Source organism: Schistocerca americana, chromosome 8 (genome assembly GCF_021461395.2).
Source record: "Schistocerca americana isolate TAMUIC-IGC-003095 chromosome 8, iqSchAmer2.1, whole genome shotgun sequence".
In the NCBI taxonomy this organism is placed as follows: domain Eukaryota; kingdom Metazoa; phylum Arthropoda; class Insecta; order Orthoptera; family Acrididae; genus Schistocerca; species Schistocerca americana.
This window is the reverse complement of record NC_060126.1, coordinates 168732910-168749125: the sequence shown is the minus strand read 5'-3', so window position 1 is coordinate 168749125 and position 16216 is coordinate 168732910.

The window sequence follows — 16216 nt, the reverse complement described above, 5'->3', positions numbered from 1 at the left end:
AGACTTTGAAAGAGAGTATTCCAGTCAACACTGTCAAAAGCTTTCTCTAAGTCTACAAATGCTAGAAACGTAGGTTTACCTTTCCTTAATCTTTCTTCTAAAATAAGTCGTAAGGTCAGTATTGCCTTACGTGTTCCAAAGTATTCTATAGAATGATAAAAAGTACGCAAAAACTCCTAATATTTTGCGCCGTAGTCAAAAATTCTTATTTAAAAAATACGTAAAGTAGCCCTTATATACCAACAATGAACACTTTAACAGATGGCGTAAGGCGCAAGAAAGCCCCATCTTTATTATTCTGTAGTGCTTGTCAAGTTTTTCTAGTCCACCCTTCCCATTTTCAATCCATTCTCCATTTACCCATTTACCTTGAAGCCTTTTCCCTGTCTGCCGGCCGTGGTGGCCAAGCGGTTAAAGACGCTACAGTCTGGAACCGCGCGACCGCTACGGTCGCAGGTTCGAATCCTGGCTCGGGCATGGATGTGTGTGATGTCCTTAGGTTAGTTAGGTTTAAGTAGTTCTAAGTTCTAGTCATTTGAACCATTTGAACCTTTTCCCTGTTTACTGTTTACTCATTTGTGACTGCAGTAGGCCTGTGATGATAACTGAAATTATTCACCGAACATGTACATATTCGAGCTATTAATAGCTTACGCCCCCTACCTTGCATGATGGCTACGCTCTAGAGCCTGAAATCGTGCTTTAATAACAGAGAACTTTGTCTATTCTGAAAACTGAGTATAACTCTCTCGAAGGATTGGGAACAAAATCGAGGTATCAAAATTCAGTGAATAGTTACATATGTTCTTTGACACTTTTGTGGTGAGTTACTGTTCACGAATTTTGTATGCTGATTCCAGACCAAGCGCTATTCGAACCTGCGTTACAACAGTTCATTTTTTTTGCGAAAACGCTTCATATACCTTATTTCTACAAGGAAAGTACAAGACATTCCTTTTCCTAAACGTTGTCAGTCAAAACACACACCCTTTAATATTGTCAGCTTTTGATGCTGTTACGTCGGAAACGAATGCATTAATACAGAACTGAAAACTGTATTCAGCAAGAATTTGTAGTCACCCTTAATATGTTCATTTCCATAGTAATCTTATTCCTGAAAAATGCTTAAAATTACGAGTATGTAACGAGTAGAAAAAGCCGAGGTTTTAACCTGAGAATAATATTGTCTACTTCGGTAACTGTAGTCGAGTAGTGCACTTTAATCAGGAGCAGTGCCCATCTCGGTTTTGCGATGTGTCGTCCTTATCATATTAAGGCTATCCGAGAGTCAAATAGATTGGATGTCAGCAGGACAAGACTTGTCGAAGCAAGCAAAGCGCTCAATCAGTGAGTTCAGCGTTGCCTATGCCTTATGACACATCGTAATGATCATGGAGCTACTAGGTCCAAAAAATATTTATTTTGAGACCCCGTTGCGACTTTCACCACCAATGGTAAATAACCTGAATTTCGTCGTACATGCAAGAGCTGCTTCACAGATTATTTGGACACAAAGTTTTGAATACGTGGCAAAAATTCAGAGCATGTTGTTACTCATGTTGTAAAGCACTGCGTAAAATTCCAAGTTACATCTTTTGTGGAAAGTTTTCCTTGAATCTTACACGGAATGCAAAATTCCGAACGTTCGGATAGTTTTGATCATCCGATAAAGTACTTTGAAATACAGAAAGTCACATGCTTTGCCTAAATTTTTGATTGAATGAGCCACAGAAGGAAAATATCTGAGCCTTCAGGTACTTCTAAGCACGCTGTAGAATGCTTTGGATTGCTGCATGTTACATCGTTTACATAATTTTGTGGAATTGAATGCTCTTCAAGAGGGCACCTAATCTAGGTGAATAATTAATATACTGTGTGTTGTTTATTGGAGCTTTTCAGCTACTTTTTCCTGTACTTTCCATGTGTGAATTATTGGCCATCACTTCTGAAACATCCTGTATAAGTGGCTTAATACATGATCCAAGGTGTAATGAGGAGCGCTGCTGGCGCAGAAAGAAGCCGAAGTCAATCTTAATAAAGTCAGTTGTTACTGATAATTTACGTTCGAAGGACGCTAGGTGTCTGTGTGATAACTTGAAGGCACGTTGGCTCTTGAATATCGGAATATATCAATATTCAAATATCCCATTCAGATGTCGAACTGTCTAGAAGATTTCATATTAGCACATGGACGTCTTCCCCTTTTCGTACGTGCATTATCAATGACAACTGACTTTATTATATCCCACTTCCGTTGGTGGGAGTGTCAGTAGTGCTCCTCATTGCACCTTGGAACACGCACTAAGCCATTTAGGCAACGTGTGGCATTATACCTTAAATATACCTTAGGATGTACCTGCATGGTGCGAAACCAGTAGTACCAGTCTCGGAGCGACTCCAATAAAACTTGCGAATTGCACTATCAATCAGCTTTAGCGGCATTTGAACACCTCAATACATTATACTCGTAGCTTGTCTGAGCGTTCCTTTCAGTAAATATTAGAATGTAAGAATATAATTTCTCTCGTCGTGACCCAACAGAGCCGCGACGGCCTGTTCATCAGCGTACAGTTAGGTGAATTCATCACATTCAGTAATACACTAGTGACACGTAGTCGTGCAGTGGTAAACTCTCTATAAAGTAGAAAACAGTATTTACCGACAAAGCGTGGAGGAGTGACTTAACGCAATTCACTTCCACAATCTGCAATGCCGTGGGGACCCACATCTCTCCTCTACAGCCTCAGTGACTGATCTCTTGTGTTACGCTGGACCACAGAACGAACACCTGTGGCACCTCGCTTCTAACAAGAGTTAGTCAGTTAACTAGCCGCATACTCTCCTCAAAAATATCCAAGAAATAAGAAAAAAATAATAAAATATTGCAAAATTCTATATGACTATCAAAATGGTTCAAATGGCTCTGAGTACTATGGGACTCAACATCTGAGGTCATTAGTCCCCTAGAACAGTACTTAAACCTAACTACCCTAAGAACATCACACACATCCATGCCCGAGGCAGGATTCGAACCTGCGAAACGCCTAGAACCGCTCGCCCACCGCGGACGGCCTGTGTGACTATCACATTACATTACTACAATCTTAGCTGCTTGCCTCTGCATTCTATGTTTGTTGTCATGACTCTTTGACAAGGACTCTAACTTTTGAAATTATTCTCAAATTGACCGCACTAGCGTTTTAAACTCGTATCTCCTTTACAAATGCATACCATGACCCCACCCTATTACAGCCAATTTAAATCCTCCATTTGCCTTCACTAGTATTGAGTTTAGATGGTCATGACATTTGATATCGCTTCTTATCATCAACCCCGAAATACTTGTGGAATGCTCACAATGTTCACTATTAATCCCATGGGCAAATACCATCGGGTACTTTCTCATATGTGACATGAGGTTGCCATTCATTTTGTCCAAGTCTTTCATGACACCATGGTCATCGAATAATCTTACAGTGCTGCTGATATTATCTGACAAAGTGTTATATACACTGAGAACTTCTGAGGTCCTTATATGTTTCCTTGGGTCACATCAGATGTTACTTTCGTTTCTGTGGTGCATTCGCCATCCGACAGGTACTTTAAATCAAGTATTTCTGGGGCCCGTCCCTGATGAGGAAAAACGTTAAGGGCACCTCCTTAATACTGTGTTGGTCCGTCTTTAGATCGCAGTACAGAACTGATTCTGTGAAGCATGGATCCGACAAGTGGTTCACATGTTCTGCAGGTATATGACAGCAGTTTCATAGCCATTCTGCTGGTGTGCGATAGCCTACGAGAAGTGTTCCATCGGTTTCAGATCTGGCGAATTTTCTGGCAACGGCATCAATATAAGTTCACTACAGTGTTCCTTAAACCCCACTTGCACGATTCCCGCTGTGTCACATCGACTGTTATCCTGCTGGAAAATGGAAGCATGAAAAGAAAAACATGAAGGAATGCTTGTGGTCCTCAACAAAATTCACATAGTATATAATAGTCATGGTGCTTTCGATTACCACGACAGGACACACGAAAGCTCATATTTATGGCTACCATTTCATAATACATACCCTACAAGACTGTACTGGTGACACAGTGCTTGTTTCAGCTGGCTGACGGGGTGTTCGGACGCGATCATCTACATGGTGTAACAACAAACTTGATTCATCTGATCAGGCGACACGTTTCTGTTTCACACTTTCCTATTGATCTGCGATCCCTTTTCGGTGATCCTGTGCCCACTGCAATTGTCGTTGACGATGGCGTCGAGTCAACTTGAAAACACATAGTGCTCGTCTGATGTGAAATCTCATGCTCAGTAATTTACGCTGAGCAATATGATCCGAAATTCTTGTGCCAGCATTGGGGTTGTTGTCTGTCGTCATATATACCGCCTTTCCTGTTTTCCATAGAGGCTCACGATAGTAGCACGCGAACAGTCGTCGCTTTTGTCTCAAGGCGCTCAGTATGAGTTCCCGAGGGAGGCATAACAATCTCCCTTTGTCATAGTCGCTTATGCTAGTCGATTTCACCATTTCGTTTCCAGTTGATGTGCTTGTAACGCCACCAGGTGGCATTCACGCTCGTCATATGTAGTGGCCATATTGTGTCCACTATTTTTATATGGTATCCCCCTGCAAATGGCATAACCTTTCTTGTGCGGGAACTGACTAATGAAAAGATGCATTTACGTGGGCCACAGGAACTGCATATTGCTAAAATGATATTGGGACAGTATGGGCAGCAATAATTCCGTTCTCTCGATTTCGAGCCACATGTTTAGAATCAAAGCCGTTGGAAGTGGGTGTGGCTATGCTGCAGTTGTATTACACAAGGAAATAAATAGGGGGAAAAAAACAGAAAACGAGTAATCGGGATGTTTGGATGGATTCTTCTTTCAGTAAGAGTACTGCTCCGGAAATTTTACTTCATGAAGTGATGCTGGAATCTTACCTTTCCCAGAATTTCGGTACAATGTGGAAACGCTGTTTCGTATACATTGTAACACATTTTTAACTAAAATAATGAAAGACAGCGAGAAAGCTCTAAGGAAGCATAATATTATCAGCCGTAGGCTAGAAGCTGCAAATGTGACGACATGTGGGCCAGAGTAACAGACGCACAAGTCAATTTTGAGATGAGGCCAGCAGTGCTCAGTCCAAAAGTGCACCACACAGCAGTAATGACTACAGCAGATGGATCAATACCACAACAGCAGACCAAGTCTCCTGTTACCGGTGGCGTGACTGGGGACCAGCGCTGGCCGGTGTAGTCGAGCGGTTCTAGGCGTTTCGGTCTGGAACCGCGCCACCGCTACGGTTGCAGGTTCGAATCCTGCCTCGGGGCCAGCCGGAGTGGCCGTCACTATCAAAAGATGAAAATTTGGTAGGACGAAGTCAGGGCTGTATAGAGGATGATCAACGACAGTGAAGCGAAGGCGTCCGCAGCTCGTGATCGTGCGGTAGCGTTCTCGCTTCCCACGCCCGGGTTTCCGGGTTCGATTCCCGGCGGGGTCAGAGATTTTCTCTGCCTCGTGATGATTGGGTGTTGTGTGCTGGCCTTAGGTTAGTTAGGTTTAAGTAGTTTTAAGTTCTAGGGGACTGATGACCATAAATGTTAAGTGCCATAGTGCTCAGACCCATTTGAACCATTTGAAGCGAAGGCGTCAGAATGTTGTTGATGTCTCAGCGCTCGTGCGTGATCCGGCATTCATTTTTGTGAGGATCTCGCAGTACCTTGCAGAGTATATATCTTTAGGCATGAATTCCAAATGCGCAACAATGTCAATTTGCCTGAGCATTGTGAGCTTGACTTTGCCTGCTAGTGGCATGGACATGAACTGTTTTGGCGTTGGTGATAGCTTGTGGTATGTCAAACTGGTGAACCCATCTTTCATCACCTATCACAATGTGATCAAGGAACCAATCACCCTCACACTCAAAACGTAAAGGAAATTTCAAAATGATGGAGCACACTAATCAGTCGTCCTCTTCTTTCAGGTTTTATTCAGCGAATCTTGATTTCGGCTAGTGTCTAGCGATTGCAAATGCCCTATTTCATAATATCAATGCACGTCCTAGTACGTCAGACCCTGTCACAGTCCTTTGCGTCTTGAACGAACTGTGACACTAGCCCGAACAATGGGGGACTGACATACTTGGAGATGCATTGATATTATGAAATAATGCATTGATAATGGCTAGACACTAGCAGAAACCCAGATTCGCTTAATAAAACCCGAAAGAAAAGGACGACTGATTGCTGTGCTCCATCGTTTTGAATGTCATATCACACCAGTCGTTGAGTGCATCCACATTCCTAAATGTTGACAGATGTCCAGTATCCTCTCTTTCACATTAGGAGTGAGCATTCGGAGTATTCCACCGTAGACACAGGATTGTGTACTGCAGTTGTGTAACGGTGGCCTGTGTACGCAGCCGTGAGAGCTGTGTTTGTGTTATCCGACGCTTTTCTGTGATGGGTTCATCAATCCGATTGCGGTGAAGCTTGTCCATTGCTGTCTGCACTCGTCTGCTTTGACCTCCTTCATTAAGACCACGAACAACTCAACACTGTACGTCATTGATGTCGATGAAGTCATCACTGTATAGAGCTTTCAGTCTTCTATGGATTACAATCAGAAATACGTTTTCTGCGGTTAGAGATTCGTTTACAGCCCGATTTCTCTCAAGCACCGACAGAAACCGAGGGAGGTGGCGCAGTGGTTAGCACACTAGACTCACATTCGGGAGGACGATGGTTCAACCCCTCGTCCGTCCTTCCTGATTTAGGTTTTCAGTGATTTCACTAAATCGCCTCAGGCAAATGCCGGGATGGTCCCTTTGAAATGGCACGGCCGACCTCCTCCTCCATCCTTCCCTAATCCAATGAGACCGATGACATCGCAGTTTGGTCTCCTCCCCCAAATCAACCCTAAACCAACCAACAGAGTTATATTACACACCACCATTCTACACGCTGTCATTTGGAGCCCTCTAGCGGCAGTGGGTTGCAACTTCCATTAGCGAAGCTGCAAAGTTCTTATTGATGCGCATGACCTGTAAAATCTTAACAGATACTGAGAACCGAATAAAACTTCGAAGCTTTAAACTTTGGCATGCTCTCGTACGAACTTGGTGAAATAGAGTTCATAGTTTCATCTGGGAATCGAAAGCTGGGTTACGCTATTGGTCGTTGAAATATAAAAAAATTGAGGGAACATCCTATACGTATGGTAGTCACTCACTGGAGAAGTGGTTTACAAAAATTAACTCTTTGGGGGTAAGCTGGGGATGAGATGTATACTAAATACAGTGTTCCGCAGCTCGCACCGCATGGAAGACACTGTGTTGCACTGTGGCCTTGAATACAAAAGTAATGTATGCAGCACTGAACGTTTTTTTGTGAGAAGGGACGGATCAACAAAAGCCCACTCTAAAACACTAAAAAAAACGTTGTTCTCAAAGAATCACTATCAGAAGTGCCACATATAAATACCGTTTGATACTTAGGTGTCCCAATAGAGTGCTGCAGAACATGTAAACTAGTGTGAACACGCGTACCGTTCCTTAAATTCCATTTCGTAGAGCTAGTAATTTATGTGACCGAACTACGACACTGCATAGTGTCAATTGTGGGTTTAGTATCCACGACAATGGACATAGATTTAGACGCTGATGAGCTGACGTTGGTTCTCGCGGCGGAGTAATGCGGCAAGCTGCCTCGGATGACACGCTCAAAGTGGTGTTGGGGCAGAACCACTGTTACAAGTATTTACTTGTCGGCGGTGGTAGGCCGGACCAGTCAGCTATTACGCTGAATTAAGTTACCTCGGATCTGCCCTTCGCCTCGCCCCGTACCCTGTTTCTTTGTTCTTATTTGTTTAGTCGCTCGCCCTGGCCGCATTTCTATTTTCACTAGTCGCTACGCGGTTTTCATATTGTCTGCTCCCCGGTAAATTGACTCGCACGTCGCGTTTCGTACTCACTTCCCGAGTCAGCTGCCTGGCTTTTGTAGTAGAGCCACCTTGGGCTACTATAGCTACATCTGTACCGATAGTGACGGCTTCACAGCGTTGTAACGCCTTGTGCAGTTACAGAAGTAGCTACGTAGGATCTTCTTACGTTTGTGACGCTTTTCGTTTTTCGTATCGTTAATTTGTGGCCACCATGGAGCTTTCAATTCTGAAATGGGGGCAGGAGCAGTTGTGCCGCCAGGAGCAGCAACAAAAACTGCAGCAGGAGCTGATGCAGGAATCGCTCAAACATAATGTGAAATTGCTTATGAGGTTATGGAGAGGGTGGAGAATTATGTGCGCCAGTTCTTCCTGCACTGCCTGGTAAGGCGTATCGTAGATCCAATTGATAAGGTCATATTGTTATTGTCTCGTAGTGCGAGGTTGTATGCATCGTGCAAAATGTGAAGCCATTCACCGAGTCTGTAACCACTCGGCATTTAATCTTCATACCGGACACTCTATGTTGCTGCAGTCGTTAGTGCTGGCTTATGATTTTTTGTGTTAGTAAGAAGAATGCCTCGTATGATAAAACCCGCTTGGCTTTAGTCACTGTATCAGCATGTGATGTAACAGGATCCTTTACACTGTCCGAAGAACACAATTTTAAAATTGTCCAAACCCAGGTCAGGGCTATAATAAGCTTTTATTTCCACTTATTGGCTGATTTATTCCAACTTTGTCGTTTTTGGCTCTGAGCACTATGGGACTCAACTGTTGAGGTCATTAGTCCCCTAGAACTTAGAACTAGTTAAACCTAACTAACCTAAGGACATCACACACATCCATGCCCGAGGCAGGATTCGAACCTGCGACCGTAGCGGTCACGCGGTTCCAGACTGCAGCGCCTAGAACCGCATGGCCACTTCGGCCGGCTTTTGTTGTTTTTATTGTGGTCTTAATTCCGAAGATGGGAGGATACAGCCCTCAATACTAGTATATTCTATTCAGATCTTTTCATCTCTGTGTAACTGCTGCAACCAGTATTCTTTTTGAACTTTATTACTCCACTCAAGCAATGGTCCCTGTTGAGTCGTACTAAACGGCTCGTTTATTGAGCACAGTAGGCTGGGTGCACAGGAGGGAGGTACATTACTTGAAGCCAAGTCGAGATGAGTTGTACGTGAGAATCCGGTCGGCGCAATGCACCTCTCACAGTTCAGTTCCGTCGCAGTGGTTGTCGTAGAAGTAACAAGCGGATCACAGCGTTTGATCAGTAAGCGAGAAACAAGATGCAAGCGATCCTACTGTTGGCACCTTCATTGTGAGCCAGAAAATGGTCACTGGCGCCATGTGACCCTGCGTGGTGTGAGGCGGGCATATTCCTGGCTTGTAGCACCGCTCGCGGTGCAATCGCGGTGATTAGCAGCCTGTTTGTGGTGGGGACGCGAAAACCGATCACACGTATCCATCTCTGAATCTCTGGATATAGCGACTCCCTCTAAAATTTTTGCCCTCGTACTTCCAATAACTACCGTATTGATAGAACAAGGGTCCTATCAAGTTGGACAAGTTGTGCTGTAAATTTTTGTTTTCCTTAATTTGATTCAGTACCTCATCATAAATTAATCGACCCCGCATATCATCTAAAGAATCATTCTTTAGTGCCACATTTCAAAACAATACTGCTATTGCCCGACCCATTTATTGTCCATGTTTCACTTTCCTACAACGTTGCGCTCCACAGAAATACCTTCAAGAAAGATTTTCCATCCTTTAAAACTCTGCTCTTTGAAAACGAATTTCTCTTTCCCAGAAGCGCTTTTTTTCTGTAGCTAGACGCTCTCTACGTCAGCCATAGCAGATATTTTGCTATCAAATCCCAAAACTTGTCTGCCGCTTTCGGCGTCTCATTTCCTTATCTAATTCCCTCAGCTACGGCTGATTTACTTTGATTCCATTCCAGTAACCTTGCTTTACTGTTTTTAGCGTTCATCTCATAATCTCCTTTAAAAGCATTATTTACTCCGTTCAGCTGATCTTCCAAGACTGACTGAATTATAATTTCCTTTCCAATTTTCTCCTTGGTCCTCTGTACCAATTGTTCCGTCTACAGATTCGGCATCATAGGCGATAGGCTACACCGCTGCCTCACTACCTTCTCGACTACTGCGGCACTTTACGTCCTACACACTTATAGCTTGAGGCTGCTTTCTGTACAAGTTGCAGATGACCTTCCGCACCTGTATTCTATCACTGTCGCCTTCAGTATTTCATAGACTGTATTCAAGTCAACATTGTCAAAAGCTTTCTATAAATCTTCAAATGCTTCAAATGACATTGAAAACAAAGCGTATATACGATATTCAAGCCATTCTTAATGATGCGATGAATGGACAGAGCATTCCACTGCAACTGTTGATAAAACCCTACAAGAAATATAAGTTTACGAAATAGATTAGTTATTTTCAGTTATCGAGTACGTCTTGTAGAAGTTCTTATCCTATTCCCAGAATTTTTCTTTTCAGTACTTTGCATTTATGCAAACCTCACGAGTTTAATCGTCATGAACACTACTAGTAAATATTACAGGATTGGTACTATGAGTTTGAGGAGTATCGCTACTAGAGCAGTGTTTGTCGAGGACGTAAATGGTCGTATCCCATTACCCTGCCAGATATTTGGTATTGTGTAAGTGCAAACCCTTGAATAAATTCGTACATACACACTGTTTAGCCACGTTAATGTGATCATTTGCCAAAAGCCCGAACAACCACCTTTCCCGGCGCGGAACGTTGCGAGACGTACAGGAAGAGATTCACTGAGATTCTGGATGGTGCCATCTGGGACGTGGAGCCATGACGACCCCAGTGCTGTGGCCAACTGTGCTAGATCTCTCGGTAGAGGTTCCATGGCGCGAAAAGCCCGATCGACATGGCCGCAAAGACTCTCGATTCGCTTTAGATCTTGACCAGGGGAATACGGTAAGCTCATCGTGGTGCTGTTCGAGCCACACACGTACACCACGAGGTTTGTGACACGCTATATTGCGCATGAATATTGTATACATGGAAGAACCCTGGAGATACTAAAGGGTATCAGATAGATTACATAATGGTAAGACAAAGATTTAGGGACCAGGTTTTAAATTGTATGAGATTTCCAGGTGCAGATGTGGACTCAGACCACAATCTGTTGGTTATGAACTATAGATTGAAGAAACTGCAGAAAGGTGGGAATTTAAGAAGATGGGACCTGGATAAACTGACTAAACCAGAGGTTGTACAGAGTTTCAGGGAGAGCATAAGGGAACAATTGACAGGAATGGGGGAAAGAAATACAGTAGAAGAAGAGTGGGTAGCTCTGAGGGATGAAGTAGTGAAGGCCGCAGACGATCAGGTAGGTAAAAAGACGAGGGCTAATAGAAATCCTTGGGTAACAGAAGAAATATTGAATTTAACTGATGAAAGGAGAAAATATAAAAACGCAGTAAATGAAGCAGTCAAAAGGGAATACAAACGTCTCAAAAATGAGATCGACAGAAAGTGCAAAATGGCTAAGCAGGGATGGCTAAAGGACAAATGTAATGATGTAGAGGCTTATCTCACTAGGGGTAAGATAGATATTGCCTACAGGAAAATTAAAGAGACCTTTGGAGAAAAGAGAGCCACTTGTATGAATATCAAGAGCTCAGATGGAAACGCAGTTGTAAACAAAGAAGGGAAAGCAGAAAGGTGGAAGGAGTATATAGAGGGTCCATAAAAGGGCGATGTACTTGAGGACAATATTATGGAAGTGGAAGAGGATGTAGATGAAGATGAAATGGGAGATACTGCGTGAAGAGTTTGACAGAGCACTGAATGACCTGAGTCGAAACAAGGCCCCGGGAGTAGATAACATTCCATTAGAACTACTGACGGCCTTGGGAGAGCCAGTCCTGACAAAACTCTACCATCTGGAGAGCAAGATGTATGAGACAGGCGAAATACCCTCAGACTTCAAGAAGAATATAATAATTCCAATCCCAAAGAAAGCAGGTGCAGACAGATGTGAAAATTACCGAACTATCAGTTTAATAAGTCACAGCTGCATAATACTAACGCGAATTTGTTACAGACGGATGGAAAAACTGGTAGAAGCCGACCTCGGCGAAGATCAGTTTGGATTCCGCAGAAATGTTGGAACACGTGAGGCAATACTGACCCTACGACTTATCTTAGAAAATAGATTAAGGAAAGGCAAACCTTCATTTCTAGCATTTGTAGACTTAGAGAAAGCTTTTGACAATGTTGACTGGAATACTCTCTTTCAAATTCTAAAGGTGGCAGGGGTACAATACAGGGAGCGAAAGGCTATTTACAATTTGTACAGAAACCAGATGGCAGTTATAAGAGTTGAGGGGCACGAAAGGGAAGCAGTGGTTGGGAAGGGAGTGAGACAGGGTTGTAGCCTGTCCCGGATGTTATTCAATCTGTATATTGAGCAAGCAGTAAAGGAAACAAAAGAAAACTTCGGAGTTGGTATTAAAGTCCATGGAGAAGAAATAAAAACGTTGAGGTTCGCCGATGACATTGTAATTTTGTCATAGACAGCAAAGGTCTTGGAAGAGCAGTTGAACGGAATGGACAGTGTCATGAAAGGAGGATATAAGATGAACATCAACAAAATCAAAACGAGGATAATGGAATGTAGCTGAATTAAGTCGCGTGATGCTGAGGTAATTAGATCAGACAATCAGACACTTAAAGTAGTAAAGGAGTTTTGCTATTTGGGGAGCAAGGTAATTGATGATGGTCGAAGTAGAGAGGATATAAAATGTAGACTGGCAATGACAAGGAAAGCGTTTCTGAAGAAGAGAAATTTGTTAACATCGAGTATAGATTTAAGTGTCAGGAAGTCGTTTCTGAAAGTATTTGTATGGAGTGTAGCCATGTATGGAAGTGAAACATGGACAATAAATAGTTTGGACAAGAAGAGAATAGAAGCTTTCGAAATGTGGTGCTACAGAAGAATGCTGAAGATTAGATGGGTAGATCACATAACTAATGAGGAGGTATTGAATATAATTGGGGAGAAGAGGAGATTGTGGCACAACTTGACAAGAAGAAGGGACCGGTTGGTAGGCCATGTTCTGAGGCATCAAGGGTTCACAAATTTAGCATTGGAGGGCAGCCTGGAGGGTAAAGATCGTAGAGGGAGACCAAGAGATGAATACACTAAGCAGATTCAGAAGGATGTAGGTTGCAGTGAGTACTAGGAGATGAAGAAGCTTGCACAGGATAGAGTAGCATGGAGAGCTGCATCAAACCAGTCTCAGGACTGAAGACAACAACAACATATTGCGCTGCTGCTACATGCCATCGTGCCGAGGAAAAACTAACTGGTTGCATGGATAGATAAAGTACCAAAGGTTAGCTGCGTGTTCTCATTGATCCATTATGCCTTCCAAAATGCCAGTATCAACCAGAGAATTCCACGAAGACATTCCCCAGACAATATCGTGCCCTCCAGTGGCCTGGACCCTTCAGACGATTATTGCAGTGTGTATGTTTATAGACGTTCCGCAACAATGTTGCATGAAACGTGTATCGTCTCAAGAGGCCATCTTTTGGCAGTCAGTGGACGTCCATTTAAGGTACTGGAGAGCCGTTTCCAGCCTTCGTCACTGATGAAGAGTGATCAGCATGGGTAGATGCACCAGGCGCCTACTGCAGAGGCCCACACGCAGCAATGTTCACTGAATGGTTGTTGAGGAGACACTGTTGGAAGCTCCTTGGTTCATTTGGGGGGTCAGTTTCTCAACAGTAGCATGCCTTTTCCCGGTACACATCTTCGTAGATGTCGTTCACCCCTGTCATCTATGGCCCGTGGTACAGCACACTTGGCTCAGTAGGGGTTTTGGATATCGTCGATTTGTTTTGCACAGTATACTTTAACCACGGCAGCGGGCAAACAAATCACAAACGTAGCTGTTTCGGACATGCTTCCATCCTTAGCCCGAAAACTAACGATCATCCCTGTTTGAACGCATGAGAAATCTCTCCGTTTCCGCATTATGACAAAGATGGCGCTGTTGGCTGTGAGAGGTTATTGCACGTTGACGTAGAACATAGGCGCTGGTCACATTAATGTAACTGATTTCTGTCTTAAAATACACCCACAGACAAACAAAAGCTCCTCTTTGGATCATGAACAATGAGAACAGAAACTACGTACCTGAGATTTTGAAAGAACAAGTAACTATGTATCCCTAGCAATGGAACAACTTTCAGTTATCTGTATCAAAGAGCAATGTCCAGATATTTGTATCCGATACTCATTGTGACGAAAACTGGTTATGATAGGTAAAAGTAAGCTTTTTGAGTAATTAGAGGTGAAAAGTACTATCTAATTGTACAATTTACAATTCACGTCGTAAGAATTCGGTTATTTCAGTTCGAGAATTATCGAATGACGGAGTATATGCTGCAATATTCGTTATTGTCTCAATCCGCAATAAAAGATGGTGAAAATGTTATTTTTCTACAAGACAGCTATTGAAGTTGTGGTCTTCAGTCTAGGGACTGATTTGATGCAGCTCTACATGCTACTCTATCCTGTGCAAGCTTCTTCGGCTCGATGTTAACAAATTTCTCTTCTTCAGAAACGCTTTCCTTGCCATACCCAGTCTACATATTATATCCTCTATACTTCAACCATAGTCAGTTATTTTTCTCCCAAAATAGCAAAACTCATCTACTACTTAAAGTGTCTCATTTCCTAATATAATTCCCTCAGCATCATTGTTTTCATTCGACTACGTTCCATTACCCTCCTTTTGCTTTTGTTGATAGTCATCATCAAAACACTGTCCATTCCGTTCAACTGCTCTTCCGAGATCGTTTTCTGTCTCTGACAGAATTACAATGTCTTCGGCAAACCTCAAAGTTTTTATTTCTTCTCAATGGATTTTAATTACTGTTCCAAATTTTTCTTCCGTTTCCTTTACTGCTAGCTCAATATCCAGATTGAATAACATCGGAGAGAGGCTACAACCCTGTCTCACTCCCTTCTCAACCACTGCTTCCCTTTCATGCTCCTCTACTCTTAAAACTTCCATCTGGCTTCTGTACGGTCGCAGGTTCGTATCCTACCTCGGGCATGGATGTGTGTGATATCCTTATGTTACTTAGGTTTAAGTAGTTCTACGTTCTAGGGGACTGATGACCTCAGCAGTTAAGTCCCACAATGCTCAGCGCCATATTTTTGGTTTCAGTACACATTGTAAATAGCCTTTACCCCTGACACCTTCAGAAATAGAAAGAGAGTATTCCACTCAACGTTGTTAAAAGCTGATTTGATCCATTATAAATGGTTTTTGAAAGCCTGCGACTGTAGATACATTAGGTTTGTTTATAAATAAATAAATCTTCTGCTACCAGTCACGATTTTTATTTTACTATTCGCACGACGCGTTTCGAGAAATAATTTTCATTTTCAAGTGCGTTTTTTTGATGTGTGTTAAGCCATTTCTTTTGATGTTGTCAGTGTGTGTGAGTCTGCTTCATTTTGTTGACTTACTGCAATACATAAGAAACGCGATTTTTAGTTGGATATCAATTCTTTCTGTGAGGTTAGTGGCTAAAGTTTGAGAACAATTTGTAGTTACAGTTTTCTAATGGTCCATTTGCGTAGAGTCTCACACACACTTAACATCACACACAACTTGTACACTTTACACATCGAAAATATCTTATATAAACAAAACAGTTGCAAAGATCTTCTTACAGGTAGTTCACAGAGATAACATTATAGGTCTTCCACAGATTATGATATGCTTTTGTACAGAGGTTATTTATCTTAACAGTTTGGCTCATGAATTACTTATATTGATTTTACAATTGTGCTTATTTATATGTTTCACCATTTTTATTTAAGTATATTATCGAAACATCTGAAGAAATTCACTGATTCACTTTCAAGTTTTTCATTTAATATTTTATCTTCATATTTTCTGTAATGTGAATATATCTCCAGTTCTTCAAGCAAATCCATTTTATGTCCTTTATTTAGTCGGTGGAGTACTTTGACATTTTGCTCTATTTTTCCAAATGGATGTCCTGTATTGTGTATGTGTGTTGCTATTGCTGATGGAGTGTGTTTGTTGTGTGTGTATGCTCTAATGTGCTCTGTGTATCTGGTGTTGATATTTCGGCCTGTTTGTCCTACGTAGAACTTGGAGCATTCCTGGCATGTTACCTTGTATATTCCAGAGTCTGA